Source organism: Manis javanica, chromosome 3 (assembly GCF_040802235.1).
Source record: "Manis javanica isolate MJ-LG chromosome 3, MJ_LKY, whole genome shotgun sequence".
In the NCBI taxonomy this organism is placed as follows: domain Eukaryota; kingdom Metazoa; phylum Chordata; class Mammalia; order Pholidota; family Manidae; genus Manis; species Manis javanica.
Genome location: NC_133158.1, coordinates 163,119,182 through 163,140,114, shown reverse-complemented (window position 1 = coordinate 163,140,114; position 20,933 = coordinate 163,119,182). Strand labels below are relative to the sequence as shown.

Sequence of the window (20,933 nt, the reverse complement as noted above, 5' to 3'; positions counted from 1 at the left end):
CTTCCAGCGGACCTGGAGGGTAATTTTGCATCAGTCTCTTTGGTTATGGGGGAGACTTCATGGTGAATGAAAGAAGGGCAGATGGTCTGAGAGAAGAGTCAGGAGCCAGGGCCCATGGATGGGGTGAGGGAGACTCTACAGAAAGATAACGTCAGGGAGGGACTGGGGCAGATGCCACAGCAGCCTATCCTGTCCATGTGCCCCTAGTACAACGTGATTTTGACACTCCTCCCACCTGGGAGGGCTCCTGACCACAGCGGAAGCTACACCATGTGAGTTCCGAGGCTTGGTCATAGAAGGAAATACCGTTTCCATCTGGTCTCTTGCAGTAGTCACCTTTGACCTTACACCATGTAAGCAGCTGAGTGCCCTGGGGCTGCCATGCTGTGAGGAAGCCCAGACCACAGGGAGAGGTCATGAGTAGATGACCTCTACCTCTGGCCACAGCCCCAGTTTAGCTCCAGATTATAGCCAGCATCAACTGCCAGACATGTTAGGAAGACAGTTTCAGATGATTCCAGGTCCCAGGTATCAAGTCACCCCCAGCCTGTGACTTTCCCTCCTGAGGGCCTCAGACATCAGAAGCAGGGAGAAGCTATCCCTGCTTCATCCACATGGCTGCTGCTTTACTGCACTAAGTTTGGGGTGCTTTATGACACAGGAATAGGTAACTAGGACAGGAACCATGACAGGGACTGCCCCCTGGTTTTCCCTTGTAATCTCTGCAGTTAATAGTGAGTCATCAGTCCTACACAGGCAAGAAGTGCCTGTACCTTCCGGTCCTCACACTGAACACAAGCAAACCCAAGGGGTGCAGATGTGTTCCACTGTAGGGCCTAGAGAGAGACAGCTGGACCTTCAGAAGAGTGGTTCTCAACTGAGGGGGATTTTCCCCTCAAGGGACATCTGGCAATGCCTGAAGCTGTTTTGATTGTCAGGACTTGGGAGAATGTGCCACTGTCACCTAGGGGAAGCCAGGGAGGCACTCAGCATTCCACAGTGTGCAGGACAGGCTCCACACCAAATATTCACTCTGCTGTAGTGTCACCAGTGCTGAGGTTGAGAACCTTTGCTCTAGAAGACAGCAGCTTCTCAGAGCTGCACAATTTGCTAAGAATGTTCCATTTTTTACAGAGAAATGTTAAGTGGGCCAGGAAGATGAGGCTGTAGTAGGTATGGTTGAGGACTCTTTCTTCCCTTTCAGCTGTTGCATAAATGAAGTGGTGCCTGCAGGCTGTCTACCCCAGGACACACAGCCCCTACAGTGTCCTCTGAATCTTGTCTCCTGCACCAGGCTTCCTTAAAAGCAGAGCAATTAGCCACCTGCTCTCACAATCATTTTGGAAAACTGTTTCTTTTTTGGGGGAAAAAAATCAAGAAAACAATTCACTAAGGATAGTAAGTTTTAGGACAGTGTGCCTGCTGCAGGTGGCTGCAGAACTTTTACTGTAAGAAAGCTGTCTAATTTCAATGCATTGCTCACACTAGCTTCTTTGACAAAAAGCCACGGGTGAACCTGCTACAACTCACTCCTTTATCTCACTGATAACTGACACAAACTGCCCGGCCCTGTGCTGGGTCTTTTTAGGGAAGGAGGTGTGGAGCAGGCTGTCTTCCAAATGGCTGGGTGTTTTCAGGTGGCTGGATAAGAACCTTCTCCTTCAGCAAGATTTACACCCTGCTTACCTCTGGCAGCAGGGAGAAAGTGCTGCTGAAAGTCCCCTTCACTTTCACAGTGAGGGCAAGGCTTCCTGGTTGATTGATGGGCCTGCTCACACAGCAGCATTGGAAGTTACTCTGCACAATACACCCTTGCAAGGCGAGCCTCATGGGCTGAGGTCAGAGTCACGCTCAGCAGGAACTGAGGCTGGTAACTAGATAAATCCTCAACAGAGACATCTGGAGTGGCATGCGTAGCAGTGTGAAAATCAAGCCAAAACAAAATATAAAGAAAGAATGAAAGTCTTGTGAGACTTAACCCATTTTTTTCCCCAAATAAAAATACCTTTTTCCTCCCTGATTATCAAAGTAATTATGCTAATTGAAAGGAAAAGAAAACTTCAGATAACATGGAACAATAAAAAGAAAATGCAAGTATAGTATGGAAAAGGGGAATGGGAAGTATCTTTATGTTTGTAGTGGAGGAACCTGACAAACACCACCTCAGCCAGGTGACCAAGGTCAAGATCAGTGACAGTAAGTCATGTTGGCAGCATGTGCTCGGGATACGATGTGATCAAAATGGCACTTGATCTCTGTGGTCCTCCGACCAAAACCTCACAACCCTAGTCTAGTTGTGAGAAAAGCATGAGACGAAGCCCAGCCAAGGGATATTCTTAAAAATATGTGATCATATACATGACATTGTACCTGACAACTGTGAATGTCATCGAGAACAAGGGAAGTCTTGAACAAGAATGGTGACTAAATGTGATGGGGTATGCTGGATGGGGTCCCAGAACCAAAACAGGGATGTTAAGTAAAAAACTATAAATAAAGTATGAACTTTAGTCAACAAGAATATATCAGTATTGGTTCATTAATTGCAACAAACGTACCATAGTAATGTAAGATGGTAATAACAGGATAAACTGAAAGTGGGATATAGGGGATTCTGTTCTATCCCTTGAAATTCTTCTGTAATCTTAAAACTACTCTAAAAAATGAAGTTTCTTAAAAAATAAAAAAGCAATGAAAAACAGCTATAATTGCCCCCTCCAGATAAAACTAATGTTTATATGGTTTATAGCCTTCTCTGCATATGCAGTCATTATATGCATATGTCTATTTGTTATTTTTAGTTTAATTTAAACCAAAAACAGAGTTATTCTACAGGTTTTTTAAAAACTGGAAATTCACTCTCTGGTCCTCATTTGCAGATGTAGTCAGCACACAGTACTGTGACGTTCCACATGCAGGGGAAAGTGAAATGTGTGTAGGAGGTACATCGGGACTTCCTACAGTCAAGTCTAACTTCACAAATTAGCCTGGGCCAAGATAAAATGCATGCTCTAGGAAGACATCTGCTCGGCAAGCACTAGTTTCAATAAGATTATAAAGATATATATTCAAGCTGTAGGAGAGGGAGTGGGTGAAGAGGCCAAACTCTGGACACAAGACTCGCTTCACAACCACCATGTCTTTTCATTCTCACAGGAATCTGGTGAGGTCTGCCCGTCTGTCCTCATTTTCAGGAAAGGAAACTGGGGGTCTGCGGGGCAGGTGCACCTTGGACTTCACAATTAGTAAGTGGCGGAGCCTGCGTCCAAACCAAGCCCAGCTCCAAAACATGGGCTCGTTCTCTGGAACAATGCAGTGCGGCTGGCTTGGACCGGGTCAAACTTTCAGAGGCGAGGAAATTAAGGCCAGACGGGTGTATGTCCAACAGCAGTGCAGCTGCTAGAACAACACCCACTAAGCATGGACCATGTGTCCCAAGTACATGTGCCTGCAGAGCTTGAATACCCTGAGGGGGATTGTGGTTCCGTGTGTTCCATGGGGAACCACAAAGCACATGTGTTCAGCTAGGGATGGAAACTGCTGCGCCTTCATCTCAGCACCCCACGGTTCTGAGGAAGCACAAGGCTGGGCTGGGTGGGGAGATTCCTGGGTCCCTGCCTCACAGACCTTATTTAGTAGGTCTAGGTTATGGTCAGGAATTGACTCCTTTAAAATCTCCCCAGGTGACCGTGATGCATGGACAGATTTGGAAACCACTGTGACGGATGGTCCCTACTAGCTTTAAGATTTCAAGTGCAACTGATTATCAAACTAAGTCTTTGAAATTGCTCTTCACAAATCTCACTGTAATTCCAAAGGTTCTCTTCTAGTCTTGATACTTCCCCTGGAGAAAGGGGAGAGAGAGAACACAGTTGGACAGCACTCTCCTGTCCTCCACACACGACATTGGTCATGGGGCCAGAGATCTTCTTGGGATTTAAAAAATCACAAAGAGCCCCAGAAGGAAAACATTCTTGAGATCCTGCAATCTAACCCCTTATGGTAAAGATAGTAGCAAAGCTCTGTGGATCTTATTCAAGCCTGGACTGCCCACCTCAGACTCAGGCTCAAGCAACTGTCCAGAAAGCAGATGGTGTGGCGCTGGTCACACCTGCTGACACAGGGCAGCTTTGCTGAGAGGAGCCACTGCAGAGCATGACACAGTCTCATTCCCTCCTAATAGAGCAACATATGTGGGTCTGTGTCAGGCTGCCAGGCCCCTCATCTCTGTCCTCCACCTCATTAGCAGAGAGCCCATAATGCCCGCCCCACTGTCTGCTGGAAAAAAAAGGTGAGGGCAGTGCACAGATTCAGAGAGCAGCTGGCCAGGCTGAGGATGCGGAAGACAGGGCATCTGCATGCTGAGAACCTTCAGACCTGGGGGAAGGCTGGTCCCTGCTTCCTCAGTCTGTTCTACAGGATGTGCGTTCCTCCTGGTCTCAGGCAGGAAGAGCCCCACAGGAACTAGTTCCAGACCTGGGCAGAAAAGGGCATTTGCCTCTGTGCAATTATTATACATCCTCCTAGGGCCCCCAAATAAGACCACCCTGACAATTCTGCAGGTGCACCACTCGCTGAGCACCCCCCACCCCCAGGGGCAGGGAGTGGAACTAGACATGTTACATTCATTGCCACATTTCATCCTTGCCGCCACCCCTGTGGAAGAGGTGTCATCATTCCTGCTTTGTAGATTAGGCTTGGAGGCATCAAACAACCTGCTCCATCAGCAGAGCTGGGACTTAGACCCAGGCATGGGCAGGGCTGGCTCTTAGAGGGCATGTGGCAGGGTATGGGTTCAGGTTTTATCCTAAGAGCTACGGGGTCAGAGAGATCTGTGGCCCCAGGTTTGCACTGCAAATAGATTCCTGTGGCTGTTGTGTGGAGCCATCATAAGAGCCTGAAAGGAGAGAGACAACAGTCAGAGAAATGGGGGGGTCCAGGGTGGGCCCTCTTGCTTCACTGAGGTCTGCAGATCAACAACCTTATCTGACAAAGTCACTCTCATGGAAACAAGAGGACACTGTTTGTCAAAGTGTGGGCCATGGAGTCTGCATTAAAATCACTACAGGTGCTCTAAAATTTCAGATTCCTGAGCTCCATCTGGGTCCAGATTTGATTCCATCACACAGAATCAGAAGCTCTGTGTGAAAAGCCTAGAAATTGCATTGTCAAGAATTTAGGATGAAGAACTTGGGCTCTGGAATCAGAGTGCCGAATTTTCATTCAACTCTCTCACTTCTGTAGGTCCAGGGAAGTCACCTACTGTCTGTAAAACAGGTATCATGGTAGTACCCACCTCACATGGAAATTCTGAGGGTTAAATCAATTAACATGTATCAGCCCCCTAAAACCTTGTTCTAGGTCAAGGGTAACAGAGAAGTGAGTGTCCAAGTACCTCTGAAGGAGATAGTGCCGACATTAGCTGTGTACCCGCATTAGCTATGAAACCAGTGCATCCACTTCTTCTGTGAGGTTTCAGACATAAAAGCAGAATCTCAGCTGCTGTGGATTGAATTGTGTTCCCCCGAAAGATGTTGAAGTCCAGATCCCTGGTACTTACGAATGTGTTCATTTTTGGAAATAGGATCTTTGCAGATGATCAAGTTAAAATGAGATCATTGGGGCGATAGCCACAACCTGGAAGCACGAGTAATTTTGTTCTGAGCCTAATAATGGTCACCCAAAAGGACGTTCAGCCCCCAAAGCAGCAGCCAATGATATATATATGTGGAGAATGTCACACAGAAAATGAAATAAAATCCAGGGATCCAATCAGATGCAGAGAATGTGGATACAGAATAATGTACAAGAAAAGGACTAAAGGATTGGTGGTTTTTGATGCTTAATGAAAGATGAAATTCAGAAGAATATCTTCATTTGTATTTGCATTTGCTGTTAATGTGTAGCTTTTGATTAGTGTACTTAATGAATGCAACTCTATGCACATGATTTCATATTGTATTTAGGTATCTATTAATAATTTATATAAAGAAATCATTTTTTGTTCAACTAAAAAAAAATGAGATCATTGGGATGGGCACAAATCCAACATGTCCGTGTCCTTTACAAGAGGGGAAATTTGGACAGAGAGACAGACATGAACAGAGGGCAGATGATGTGAAGATGTAGGAAGGACACTCATCTACAAGCCCAGGAACTCCTGAGGCCACCAGAAATTGGGGAAAGGATTAAAACAGATTTTTCCACACCATTCTCAGAAGCAATCAATGATGCCAACACCTTGATTGCAGACATCTAGCCTCCAGAACGGTGAGACAGTAACTTTCTGTTCTTTAAACCATATGCTTTGTGTTTATTATAGCAGCCCTAGGAAATTAATACATCTGCCAACACAGAATGGGCCTCTAGAACTAGAGAGCTAAAGGACAGTTCCTAAGAAGCAAGCAAGTCCTAAATTCCTGAAATTTGTATCCTGAGTCTGGCCTGCTGAGCACCAATGGGGGCAACAGCCCTTCTGGTGACAGTAGCATTGCTACTGACTGGGGACAGGCAGTAAGTTGATTCTTCCCTCAGCTGTTCATCTTCTGGGGGTGGAGGAGGGTGAGGCCCTCAGGGACCACCAGCCCTTTCTTTCCTGTGAGGCTGTGTAATTTGGCACATGATGGCTGTGGTGTACTCAGTGGCCCCACTGGCCTCGCTGTCTAGTGCTGCTGATGATCACAGCCTTTGGTAGGCAATCATTTGCAGCACAATTCACCCAGAGCCATAGCAAACAGTTCCGTGGAAGAGAACGCAAAAGCCTCCCCAAGCCCCAGGACTGCAGCTTTCAGTGCACTGAAAGCAGTTGGCTTTCAGCAAAATCCTGGCATATCTACACTGGCTCTGGTAGGCTGGTGGAAGCTGGGGGTGGTTGTGTGCTTGGCAGAGGGTCAGTTCCCAGCCCTGCTTTGGTTAGCTGGGGGGCTGTGCCCAGAAGCCCAGAAGCCAGGTGCTAAGCAGTAGGAGAGCTCTGCCATTCCACAGGGCTATGCACACTTGAGGGGATGCCCCAGGAGAGGCTGGTCCACAGGCAGAGCCTGAAAAACTGCAGAGAAGGAAGGCCAAGCCTCCTGGAGTGGCCCTCAAGACCCTTCAGGGTTCATCTCCATTGCAGTCCTGTCTCATCTTCTTCCTCCCCTCACAGGAGGTTCCAGAATGGCTGAACAATGGGTTATTCCTGAGTTCAAATCCTGTCTCCTCGTGTACCTACTTTGTGAGCTTGGATGTGACACTGAGCCTCAGTTTCCACCTCTGTAAAATGGGGAGACAGATACCTATTCTTTCTGGTTATTATAAGGATTACAGGAGGTAAAATGTTCAAAGGGCCTTCACAGTGCCCAACACATAGTCAGCACTTGGAGGTAGCTATCACTGATCATCATTAACTCACTCATCAATAACTGAATCCAAATAGTATTCAGTCTACAAATAACTCTGCTGACTGACAATAGAATCACCAATACCAAGAAGGCAGTAATTAACTCATTTAACCTAGCTTCCCAGTCCCTTCCAAAGGCCCAGCACTTATGCTGTAAAAGACTAAAAGGAAGGCTTCTGATATGTAGAGTCCAGTTCTGTAGGCTCTGGTGTGACCTGGTGCCTCTGTTCTGAGGATGGGCTTCTGACAGCAGCGAGGGCCAGAGGACAGAAGGCCATTCAGGCCTCCAGCTCCGTGCTCATCACACACACAGTCCTATTCAAGCCTCTTTCAAGTTCATTTTTCTTAGAAGAATTGACTTCTAAAGCTCATGGCCCCCATTCATAGGTGTATGACTGAATTAATACCAGCATTGTGGGACTCAGCAGCCATCTGGAAAGACCTTTTTAAGTAACCATATTTTGCCTTCTGTCTTTGTTATAATAATGGGATGTAAAATAAGGGTCATCAGTCAGAAATGCAGTCTAAACCTTCTGATCCGATTTAACCGGCCTTTGTCTTTGAGGCTCTGGCTGTCTCAATCAGGGGCAACCAGACTTCGGTCTTCGTCTTAGAGCCCTGTGTACCCAGACCTTTGGAGGAAGGGCAGGCTTCAGAACTGGGTAGGGAGCCCTGAGCTCTTTGCCTCTGGTTATAAAAAAGCCACTTCAAGTCCCAGTGGGGCTTTCTTTGCATTCTATATCTTCTGACAAGGGCATACAGCTCTGAGTCCCCTCAACAACGTCTCCACCTGCTGCCTGCCATAATTCATCTTTCTGAAGAATTAGAAGGTTGTACTGAAGCATGTATTTCTTTAACTACTACCACCCTAATAATACATGATCCCTAAAAGACAAGTACTCCTTGTGCCTTGCTCCATTTCCTGTCAAAGACACCAAATGGGCTACAGGGTCCAAAGGTACTGGAGGCCAGAGGTAGGCTTCCCGTCTCATGTTTGGATTTTAAACAAGACCAGGATGCAACTTACTATCCACAGAGCAGGACGCTCGGCAACATTTTCCCAACTAGATGGTGAAGATTCTCCAGCCTTTGGGTCTTCACGAGGCAACCCTCAGCCACAGAAACTTCTGGTTAGGGAAAGGGGGCAGGCCCTCCTCCAGGAAGCCCCCATGACCACTCCTCTGTCAGCATGGAACCCTCCTGGAAATGACAGCTCCCCTGGACACTCAAGCCCTGTGCCTGCCTGCCCAAGTGGACACAACAAAGGGTGACAATGACAGCCCATTCCTGAGGCTTCACATTCCGAAGAAAAGGTTGATTTCCAGGGTTGGCTTCCCAGACTGCTGGTCTGGCTTTAGCTTGCTTGACAGTTGATTCCACACCTTCCCTTCAACTTCTGCCTGTTGGCATTCAGCCCAAACTCAAGGCTCATCTTCTGGCTCCCCCTTCTTCTGCAAATGCCTTACTAGTCTGCAAGACTCCTCTTAAATGCTGCTTCCTCTGTGAATATTTTCAGATTCCTCAGGATGATCTAGCGATCCTTCTCTCAGCCGGACGGTCCCTTCATTCTGTCACTGATAGATTGCACGGCAACTGCTTTCTGCGTTGGGCCTCCCCGTGTGGCTCTGACGGGCTCTGAGGCAGAACCCTGTTTTTCCGTTTGTGCCTCCACAGCCCAGCCCAGGGCTTGGCACAGTGTGGGGCTTTAGAAAATGTAGCTGTGTGCTCACTGAATGAACATGGAATAGAAAATGCACAAGTAACACAGAGCAGTGATGAATGAGGCCACCAGGCTCCTCTTGGAGTTTAATATTTAGAGCTGCCACACTTCCTCCATTTATTCAGGTCACATCCATGAGAATGAGTCATTTCTCAGGGGCTGGGGCAGATGACTGGAAAGCCTCTCTGGAATGGATGATAAGCAATGACTTCATGATAATGCTTCTTCCCTTTGGGGTAGAATGCGGTGTTCTTCCTACTGCACTTTTATACACAATGTCTCTATCAGGGTGGGACACCTGTTCAGGGATAAGAGGACCTTCATTTTTCAGATGAGGAAACTAGGGCCCAAGAAGTCAGGCAGCTGGACTCATGGGCACACGGCAAGCTAAGGTAAAGCTGAAATGAGGCTTCTTCCTCTGCCTTTTTTGTTGCACTTTCCACAACAGCCGTCTGCCTCTCCTTGAGCAAAGTGGCTCACCCAGACATAAAATCCAGGTGTAATTCTTATCTGATCTGTTCGTAACAGTCCCAACAGCAGGCTGAATGTGGAGCTACAGGTAGTTCTGGAGCCAGTGGCTCTGTCCTAACAGCTGTGTAGAGGGCCTGGTCTGGTAAACCCACTAACCATAGCCCTGTACCGTAATAGCCCTATCCTGTTGGGCAAGGCTTGCTTACTCCCCACGCTGTGGCCTCATCTCTCTCTTTTCCCTGACTTCAAGTTTATATTCCAACAACAATGAACAATTGAGGGTCCCACGGACTCTCCTTGTCTCCTTGTCCTGGAACCTGCAGCTCTCTCTTGGAATGTCCCTCATACCCCCACCCTCCACCTTTTCCTAGTGCTAAAACAGCTGAGGTTATCCGTCACTGCCTCTGCCCCCAGGCTTGGGGAGGAGCCCCTCCCTGCTCCCAGGGCCCCTGCGCTTTCCTCTAACACTGCACTGATCACTGTTCTGTCTCTGCTTATGTGCTTGTTTGTCCCTCCCCAGGAGAGGGGTCAGATTGATTAATGTCTACAGATCCAGAGCCAAGCATATTATTAGATAACACTGAATACATTATCAAAACATAAATGTATGAATAAATGAACAAAGGGAAGAATCCCAGTAAGTACTGTAGTTGCATAAGTGAGCTTGGAAGCTTGCTAGAATGAGTGGAGCCTTGAAGAACAGATACTGGAGAACATGGGAGTAAACTTTTGGGAGAAAAATGAGGGAGGAAGTCAGCATTAGCCAAAGGTAGATGCAGAAATGAAAATGTCATGTGGGTCATGGAAGACAGACAGCCTTGGCTAGAGCGTTAGGTTTGTGGGTAAAAGTTGTCAGACATAGGGCAAAACCGCAGGGGATTGGGGACCACAATTAGCCTAGAAGTTGCCTTTGTATGAACTGGAAAAAGGTGCTCTCTTTGTGAAAATGCCAACCTGAAACCACCTGGCCTGGAGAATGGTCAGTACCTTTGTGTTGAGAAACAAAAGCTTTTTATTTCAGTGGATGCAGCCAAGACCTTGAGGGTGTGGCCTGGTGAGCAGAACAAGTGCTAAACTTCAAACTCCTACAGTGCCCAACCTGCATAACCATATGCAGAGACCTGACCTTGGCAGTCCGGATTAAGATGAATAGAGAACAAGAAGCACAAATGAAGCTAATTCTTTTCATAGAATCTGACTTTCAGAGCTATTGGGGCTTTATGTTGGCCCCTAAGCCTCAAAGTTCATTTCTGCCTCCATAAGTCTTCCCCATACTATGAGCCTATGTTTTGCCCACGCGTGTCCCTGAAGGCAGAGCCTGGGGCAAGGACTTGGACCAGATAACTTATTTGGGAGATGTCCCAGGAAAGCAGGTGTGTGTGTGGTGGGGGCAAAGAAAATCAGACAGGCACCTATGGAAAGGTACAGAATTGGGCTAGTTATTGGTGTGGGAAAACTGGGACTCCATCCTTCTGGGGAATTTTGAAGAAACATTTAAAACACATCAAAATTGTCCCTCCAACAGACATGCAACACAGCTGGGATAATCAGTGACCCCCCATCTTCTGCCCCGCCTTAGTTGAGAGCTGTCACTAGGAACATGGCCTTTCCCACACTTCCAGGCAGTACCTGAGTCCAAGGTGAGAGACCTCCAATGGAGGTGGGGATGCCAGGACTGTGCCCTGAGCTGTCTGTTGTGACCACACTGAAACAGATGGGCTGAGGGCGCAGGGCAAGTGGCACACAAGTGTCCGCCACAGCCTATCCTTAGGTCAAATCAGAGACTGGAATACTGTCTTTACTTGATGGTGTGCAGACGAGGAGCAGCCCCTCTGGCTTTCTCTCTCCTAGAGAGGCCGAAAATAGTGGTGGTGACCTGGCCATCTGTTCCCTGCAGTGGCTAGCATCATGGGGCCCTAAGAAAGGCAGACACCAGCCATGCACAACAGAGATGCAGATATTGCATCCACCTGTGCTCGGGGCTCAATACTCATTCCTCCCTGAACAGGGAAGGAAAAGGCACCAGCTTGGTTACAGCTCTTGAGTAACACTGAATTCCTTACCTTTAATATTTAATGGCAGGTGTAATGATATAAGCTGTGTTCTTCAGCATCCACTAGAAATGAAGGAACATTTTTATTTTAGTGGCACCCTGCCATAGATTTCCCATGCTACATTGCTGGGGCCATGCCGTGAATTCCAGAGGCACATGAGAGGTCATTGATCAGAGCTTGGATCCTAACCCCATAAATATGGCCCAAAGTGCTTATGCCTATAATATCAAAGGGAAAGGGTTGATTTTTTTATGAGGTTGGACTGAATTTCTTTTTTAATTCAAGGTGTGTCACATGTATTTGTAAGTCAAATCACAATTTTTCAGGAAAGGGTTGGAAACTGTTCTGTGAATACCAAGTGCTTAGCACAGGAAACAGACATGGGAATGAGGCACCAGGCAGGGGGCTGGGCAGAGCCCCCAGGACCAGCCATAAGTCTGTCATATCAAGCACAAAGTCACAAAGTCAAAAAATATAGAAGACACCTTGCACCCATTAGGATGACCACTATCAAACAAAACAAAACTCTAAACCCAGAAAATAGCAATTGCTGTGAGGCTCTGGAGAAACTGGAACTTTTGTGTGCTGTTGGTGGGAATGTAAATAGTATAGCTGCTATTGAAAACAGTTCCTCCAAAAGTTAAAAAAATAGAATTACCTATGATTTAGCAACTCCAAAAAGAATTGAAAACAGGGACTCAAAGAGATATTTGCATATTTATGTTCATTGTAGCATTGGACAATAGCCAAAGGGTAGAAGTAAACCAAGTGTCCATCAGTGGATGAATGGACAAACAAAACACGGTATATACTTACAAAGGACTATTACACATCCTTAAAAAAGAAGGAAATTCTGACACATGCAGCAACATGGATAAACCTTGGGGACATTATGCTATGTGAAATGAGCCAGACACAAAAGAACAAATATTGTATTATTTCATTTGCATGAGGTACCTAGAGTAGTCAAATTCATATATACAGAAAGTAGAATGATGGTTGGCTAGAGCTAGGGGAGAGGAGGAAATAGGGACAGAGTTTTAGTTTTGCAAGATGACAAGAGTTTTGGAGATGGATGGTGAGACGGTTGCACAACAATGTGAATGTACTTAATGCCACTCAACTCTGATGTTAAATGTTGAAACAAAGATATAACAGATAGAAGGCTTTATAGATTACCTATTCCAACCCACTGATGATGCAAATGGGAGAAACTGAGGCCCAAATAGCAAAGGTTAGAGTCACACATCAAAAACTGGTAGAGAAACCAGACTAGAATTTAGATTCTCAGTCCAGGGCTCCTGTGATATAATCTCATGTTAACTCACTTTATTACAAAACATGGGTCAAAGTGTCAATGAGAAGTTTATAAAACACGGCATGCCAGATGCTACTCTGAGGCCTCGGCCTAACTAACTTACTGAATTCTCACAAGGACCCTGTGAGGAAAGAACTACTATTTTTACACAGGAGGAAATCGAGGCAGGGAGAGGTTAGATAACTTGCCTGCAGTCACCTAGTGACAGAGCCAGGGTTTGAACCTAAACTGTTTGACTCCAGAGCCCACTTGACTTAACCGCTCTAAGATGCTGTTTCTCATCAGGATTCTCCACAGCCCGTGCTTCAAGGGAGCCTCCCTGCCTACAAACAATATAAAACCTGTACTGAGAGAAAGCGTGTCCATTCTCTCCTGCCCCTGTGTATGTGCTGAGCTCTGCAGGGTTTCTAGCTTGGCAAAGTTAGGAAAGAGAGGAGTGAGAATCATGGGAAGACAGCTAACACATACGATCTCCCCAAACTCCAGGCATTTTGCATTCCAAGGCGAAGGTCACTAAGGAGGGCTCTGTGTGGACTGGGAAGCTCTGGGAACCACCTCTGTGGAGGGTAGGCCTCACCTGAGTTTTGAAGAATGAACAGGACTTGACTTAATGGGATGGTCTATGTGCTGATTATCTGGTGTGTGGTCCCATCCTGAGAACTGTAGTGAGGATTTAAACACAAAAGCTATTTATTTACTTTCCAGGATGCTAGGAAATGACTTTCAGCACTGGTTTGGTTAGAAACAGGATCCAGCTTCTGGAACTTTCTAGTTTAGGGCTAGAGACACCTAATTTCTTTCTGAAGAAGTTAAAACTATAGCAAGGTAGGGTAGGTGGAAAGGAGGCACAGTGAGTCCCCAGACCAATTGCTAAATCACCCTCCTGTGATTCCCAGGTGTTTCTGGGACCCCCTCAGCACACAGGGACTGAAGTACAATTGGCCTGAGGTGCTGGGACTCCAGGTCTTCCACCCCCACAGTTTAGCCCTTGACTAGTTTACATGTTGTGTTTCTAAGTGCAATTTCATTAATTAAGTGGGCCTGTGACTAAACAGATCTAAAAACTACAATATGAAATTAACATGCTACACTAAATCTTTCAGATCCCATAGTATTCTATGGATTGGCCAGTGAACTAGTACTTATTGAGTGGATGGTACTAATTTCAGTGAATACCTACAAAAACACTAGGAGGTAGGTTTTACAGTTATGACCGCTTTATAAATTAGGAATCTGAGGTACATTAAATTGTGAAGTAACTTGCCCGAGATCACACAGATGTTTGTCAGGAAAGCCACTACGTGAACAGAGAGCTGTCTGACCCCAAAGCCCATAATTCTCTTGAGTACATCATGCAGCATGGCCAGAATTTTTCTCTAACTACATTTTCTAAAATTTAAGGAGAGGTGTGTCTGGCTTGAATAATTCAGATTTACACCACAAACTGAGACCAGGAGCACACCACTCCTATGTGAGTACAAGGAGGCTTTGGGGTATGTCTTCTGGGTGAAGGTGCTTCATAAATTGCACCTGTTTCTGGGGCAGCAGGGACAGGTTGTGAGTGTTTGGGGTTATTCTCCCTGTTATTATCCCTCTGGAGGGCAGGATAATGGCTATATTGTGAAGAGCAGTAAGAGCATTTTTTACCATAGTGCACAGTAGAGCATCAAACGTTGATTGGGCACCCTTAAGCCTGGCTTCAATCTAATAACTGTCATTTTCCCCATAAGAATGAACCCTGGCTCATTCAAGGATAAGACAAGATAATCTTGTCCTCTCTGTCATTTGTGTGCTTTCTGGCTTTGCTCTAATGATACTGACCTGTTTGCCAAGAGCTACATATACAATCATTTTAATGAGGTGTTATTCTTTTCTGTGAAATAGATAATCTTACTTGATTGCATTTTTAGTTATTCTTCAGGGCAAACACTTTGTATTAATCTTAGCAATGATGGACAAAAGGTCATGTATAAAATATTTCACATCCAGAAAGTCGACCTTTCACTTTTAAAATTGATGTCTAAAGCAAATATGGTTGTAGAAAACACTTTGGGAAAATGTCACACCAAATTGCACAGGTCAATGAGAGAGTTTTGTCTGAAAGTACAGAGGTAAAAAGAAGTCTGTAGATTCTAACGAGGCCTTGAGCTTTCATTCCTTTTGTCCCTCATAACTGGCATAGCGGCATGGTGTTCAGGACCACGGACAGCGCCAAGGCACCTCCTGACTAGGTGAACGGGTGGCAGCTGGGTAGAAAGGGTGGTAGCTGTGGGGGAATTCTGTCTCTCAGGCTACTAAGTCCTTGAAAGGAATCTCTTTTGCAGGAATAAGCAATGCTCTATCCTATCTGCTGTGTATTAACATGAACTTCCGAATTCTTTAAGTAATTAGAGCTTATGTTCTTCTGAAAATGAGGAAAAGCTGGGATGATGAAATGATATTGTGTATGGGAAATGCTCAACACGTTCTAGATTCCCTGTTCCTATGGGAGAATTAGGTATAGCCTTGGGTAATTGCAGTGGGAACACGATCTTTGGGCCAAGACATGCACTGTTGGGAAGATCTTTGCCTTTTGGGGTGCCTGCTTCCTCCTCTTCTCTCCCTAGCTTCATGTTCAGAAGTCTTCCCCTGGTGATCAGCTAGCGACCGATGAGATGCTCTGACACTGACATAAAGCTTTATCCCCCAGGGGAGAGTATTACTTGGGGAGTCTTGGGGGACTAGGGACGACTCAAGGCTCAGTGGGGTAACGTCACAATGGCGGCATTTCAAACGCAGTGCCAAGCAGCAGGGGGCAGTTTGGATATGATACGTAGAGGGTGGAATAACACACTCAATATTTATTACAATGCATTAAAATGGTATTTCTTGCTTGTGGCTAACATTTGTGATTACCTGTTGTGGGGTAAGATTTTGGGGAGGAAAAGTACACATTTAGCTTCTTAAAAGCTTTGATCCAGTAATAAGTTAAGAGTAAAGTGTTTGCGGGAGGAGAGGTCTTCTCCATAAGCAACCCAACCAATGGGGAATGAACTGCATTATCCCCTTATACACCAAACTTACCTAAGACAACCCCATCTCATGCTTTCTGTCTTAGAAACTTCCTGTCTTAGAAGCATCTTCAGCTCTTTAATCTCTTCATAATCAAATTAAACCTTCTCTTATTAATGATGCACATTAATCTTCTTTAATTTGTCACAGACATTAACTGTGATTTCCCAAGTTTTCAGCTTCTTGACACGTTTGCAGGCCCAGAAGTGTCCCCTGACCAGCATTTCTGTGGTCGCTGCCATTACAGTAACACTTCTAGTTTATATGGCCTGTTCTCAGGACAAAGAGGCCCTCTTCCTCATCTCTCATTTGTTTTAATAAATGTGGTAAAAATGCATGAGATGCAGAGACTTTCTCCACACAGTCTGGAGTGCCTTTACACATTGATTTGGATAGAATAGAAAGATAAAAATATGCATGCAGATCCATGCCAAGAAGGCATTCTCTGTGGTCAGGCTAAGCACCATTATTTTTTAAATTGTTTTTTTCCCTGCTATAAATAGGTGAATTATAGAAATTTTAGAACACCATAGGAAAATAGAAAGAAAATGAATCAACCAGGCTTCCACTACTCTAGAAAAATCAGTCAACATTTTGGTCTGATTTCTTCTAACAGATTTTTTTCCCTATTAATTTTATTTTGTACATACATTTGCTTTCCTTAGTGGAGATAAAGTGGTATATAAGCATTTTTATTTTACTCACTCAACATTATATAGAATTTTTATATGTAATCTAAAACTCATTATTAATATTACAGAATTAGAGAGGTACATTACTGCTTATTTAATTAATTGTTCCTCTATTGCTAAACAATTAGGTTGTTTCCTTTTCTTTCTTGCTTTTAGAAATTATACCAGTTGACAGCTTTCTACATAAAGAATAAATATTGTTAAACATGATAATTTTTAAATAACTGAGTGTTCGATGAACTGTTTTTAATTAGTAGTGACACTTTAGTGAAGGTCTACCGTGTGCACATACTTTTCAAGGTGGCATGGGAGAGATCTGACAGTATAAGATCACGCCCCTACCCTTGAGCCTTATTTGAAGAGGCATGGCAAACACTTCCATCTGGCTGCCCATTTCAGAGGCCTACCCATTTCCCTTCCTGGTGGATTTCCTTTTCTATTGATATTAGGAGGCATCTGCTCCTGGGCATAGCCTGTGCACACTGTTGCGTGGGGATGTGAAGCTGGGCCATCTTGTGAGAAAATCAAGGGACCAGTCTTAGGACAGGTGCCAGCACTTGGATCCTTAGTGGTGTCACTGAGCTGCTATTCAACCTATCCCGGTGTTCCCTGCCATCAGACTTCATACTACATGAGAAAAACTGTTTTCTTCCTTGTTTCTTCTAGTTGAGTTGGACTTTTTATTAATTGCCTCTGAAAGCATCCAAAACTAATAAGGTAAAAAGAACATATAATAGTTGCCTTTTATGAAGTTGTTTTACAGACTTTAATTGAACTGTAATTCTCTTCACTGAACAGATGAAGAGACTGAATATCAGAGAAGCTACATGACTTGCCCCAAGTCACAGAGCCAGGATTTGAATCCATACTTGTGTGAATCTGGAGCCTCGTTGATGGGCAGACTAGAGAAGTGAAGAGTGCCAAGCATACTGTCCATGAGGGTGATGAGGAGGCAGAAACTGTCCTTACCTTCTGTAACCTCTGTTCATATGTGTATATGTGGAACTTACTGCATTATAAAATCTTTTTACATCTGTTAGTTTATTGTATCCTTCCCCAGGTACCTTGTGGAAAAGGAGAGGTTTAACTGTTCTGTCAAGGCACAATACCAGCTGGCCTCAGAGGCCGACCTGGAAGCTAAGTTCCCTGATCCCCACTCCGGTAGAGCCTGTTGCAGGGGAAGCCTGCTCAGAGACAGTCCCTTCCCCCTTCCTGGTTTTCTCCCTTTAGTCCCCACCTTTTGATGTTCTGATTTTCTTGAGCACAGCATCTACCCTGTGGTGCTGTTAACAAATGTAATACATCAGAGAATGAATTACAAATATTTATGGCTGTAATAACTTTCCACCCAAAAAAGAGGCATGGATCAGATCATTAGAGCAAATCAGCCTCGCAGGAGGTATGCTTTTTATTTCTCCCTTAGATTTTAATTCAGATAATGTACATGATTTTCTGGGAGTGAGAAACACTGCTCAGGGAAACAGGATTTTGCATGACACAATGCTGATGTGCAAATGGGTTTTTTGTTTTGTTTTGATTCACTGATTCCTTCAAAATGTTATAACCTAAAAATGCCTCGGAGGCTTTCCAACTGGGACTCAGATACCAGGGGTTATAGTGTTCTAGTGGATGTGTGAGTCTGAGATACACTGTGCCTGCTCTCACACACTCTGCGTCTTTTACAACCTGCCTTTGAGTAAATCTTATTGTTAGTTTATTTTTAAGGTTCAGCAAGAAATAATAGGGGGGTTCAGTCTAAGAGCCTCAGTTCATTGCCATCTTCTGTACAAAATGTCCCTGACCACCCCACCCTCATGCTGGTTTGGGGCTCCCCTCCATATTCTGCAAGCCATGGAGCTGATCTATCATTCCGTATCCCGTTTGGCTGTTTTCTCATCCACCTCCCTCGCTAGACTCTGAGGTCCTGTAAGCAGAGATCGTTTCTCCAGCCCTCAGCACGGAGCTTGCCATAGGGACAGGTGATCAGTACATTGTCTATTCCATGACTCCCAAGAGGCACACCGGAAAATGATTCAGGCTTGGTTCACCTCCCAGGGTTCATGTGGGGAGGGTGTAGCCAGGCCACCTCAGCCTGGCGGACACCAGCCACGTACACTGCAGTGTGGGGGAGGCTCCCCCCTCTCTCCTGCACTAAAATTCTGCCTTGTTCGCTCTGCTGACACAGGCCTTGTTCTGGGAACTTAGCTATGACTATGTCTCTGTCCCTGAGAACAGCTCCCACTGCAGGGCTTCCCTTCTCCTGGGGGTTTGCAGTCTGGACAGATGGAGCCACAAAGGCTGTGGACGGTGACGGCGAGGGCCCAGGCATCTGCCCTGGAGTTAACACTGGCTGGGCCACTCTGCCCCAAGCGGCCGTCCTGTACAGCACAAGCCTGCAGCGGCAAGGACGTCCTTCCCTCAGTCTTACATTCCCTGGGAAGCTGGCAGCGGGGGCGGCCCCCTAAGCACCAGTCTGTACTGGACGCTAAAATACCAGAAATGGAAAAAAATGTATTTCCCAAGGCTCTCTTCAAGGAGGACAATCCAATCACCTCAGGGCTACGTGGCGCTGGGAATCAATGTGTCCTAAGTGTGCTGTCAGGAGGGCAATTCTGGCTGTCTGAGGGCTCTTGGTGGGGTGCACACCCCCACACCTCCCTCCCCTCCCTGCCCTCAGCCTCACTTCTAAATAAACGAGCAGGAACATTTAAAGACTATCAGCTTTCAGGGGTGCTCCATTATTAGATTCTAGGGTCTCCAGCCATCTCTCCCCAGCCTCGCTGAGGTAGGGCAGTGAGTCTGAGAGGGAATCCACCCAAGGGTGTAGGGAGCAAGCAAAAAGGAGGTCGTGCAAATGTTGGGCCACACAGGCCACTGCTCAGAGCTATGAAGGCTGGAAAGGAGGAGGAGGAGGTGGGTTTGGGGCAGAGTGGAACATGCTGGCCAGGCCAGACTCCCCCTAGCAGATGACCATGTAGGAGACTGATTTCCCTGGGCAGGGAATGTCAAAGATGGTGTCAGAAAAGAGAAAGAGGCAGGCTGATAAGGTGTGGACATGGGTCTGGACTTACTCTGGGCCTAAGGGGGCGGGTCTAGGGCCGATCCACTCTAACCTGGTCCTCAAGGCTCCAAGACCCCCGTTCAGGAACAAGCTGCGCTGTGCCCAAGAAATTCCTGTTGAGCCAAGAAAAACCACCCTATTCCATGACCAGTTACCACAGTTGTTCACCATCAGTCACCTAGGACACCCCTGACCTTTAGCCTTTACCCCAAAGCCACTGATTTCAGTTCCATCGCAGATGAGGGAGCTCTGCGATTCTTCCACATGTGCTCGGGATGGGGCATTTGGGGCAGCTGCTCTAGGCACCCAGAAAAACGACTGCAGACACTTTTCTCTGTTGCCTGGGCTCACCTCCCATCAAAGAAGCAAGCTAGCCAAGCACCCCAGGCTCTCCTGGCCTGCGTTTCCCTTCTGTTCCCACTTTCGCTTGCTTCGGCCGTCTGTTCTTGCATTTCTGGAGCTGCTTAAGGCTTCAGCTGCATCTCCCAAAATGGCCTTTCCTTCCTTGACATGGTTCAGGGCTCCAACTAATAATGAAGATGCCCCTGAATCTTGTTTAATCCAGAAAATTCACCAAGTGAGTCTTCCCCTACCACCTCCCCACACAAAGGAAGCATAGGCACTATCTGCCTGCACATGGGGCCTGCAGAGGGCCACCTGGTTCTCAGGGGCACTGCTAGCCTCGCTCCTGGAGTGTCTGACATCAGAACCTGAAAACCAGCAAATGAGCACCGAGTCTTTTATCCCTCTTTCAATGTCCTTACCAACGCTATGACACCCTCTTCTCCCCTTTGAAAAAAAGGTGACAGGGTTGCCACTTCAGTGTTGGACCCCCTGCCAAGACTCTCCCCTTTTCTCTTACCCACTTTCTCTATTTCTGGCCTGGAAACTACAAATGGGGGCAAATTCTGACAAGGACCCCAGTACTGGGTGTGCGTCAGGTTCTCCTGGCAGCCCTGCTCTTCGCCTGCTGCTGGGATCTCCTGGCTGACTTGCACCCTGCAGGGCTCCTACGGGAACCCAATTACGAGGGCTGTCAGAGCAGCTGGGCCAGGGGAAGGCATGGCATGCAGCTGCCTTTGGCAAGAGCCCGAACATACCTCGTGCTCTGAGATGACACTTCAAATGTGAAACGTTCTCATGGCAGAGCAAAGACGTTTGTTAGGACCCATAACACAGTGTTCAGAG

The 20,933-nt window shown here is 46.2% G+C and overlaps 1 protein-coding gene and 1 pseudogene across 1 annotated transcript in view; one reads left to right on the top strand and one right to left on the bottom strand.

Moving 5' to 3' along the window:
• Positions 1 to 20,933, bottom strand: part of CLSTN2 (calsyntenin 2) — a 572,396-nt gene that overhangs the window by 188,712 nt on the left and 362,751 nt on the right. The gene's annotated exons all lie outside the window — the stretch shown is intronic.
• LOC108404724 (DNA-directed RNA polymerases I, II, and III subunit RPABC4 pseudogene) lies at positions 5,636 to 5,849 on the top strand (annotated as a pseudogene).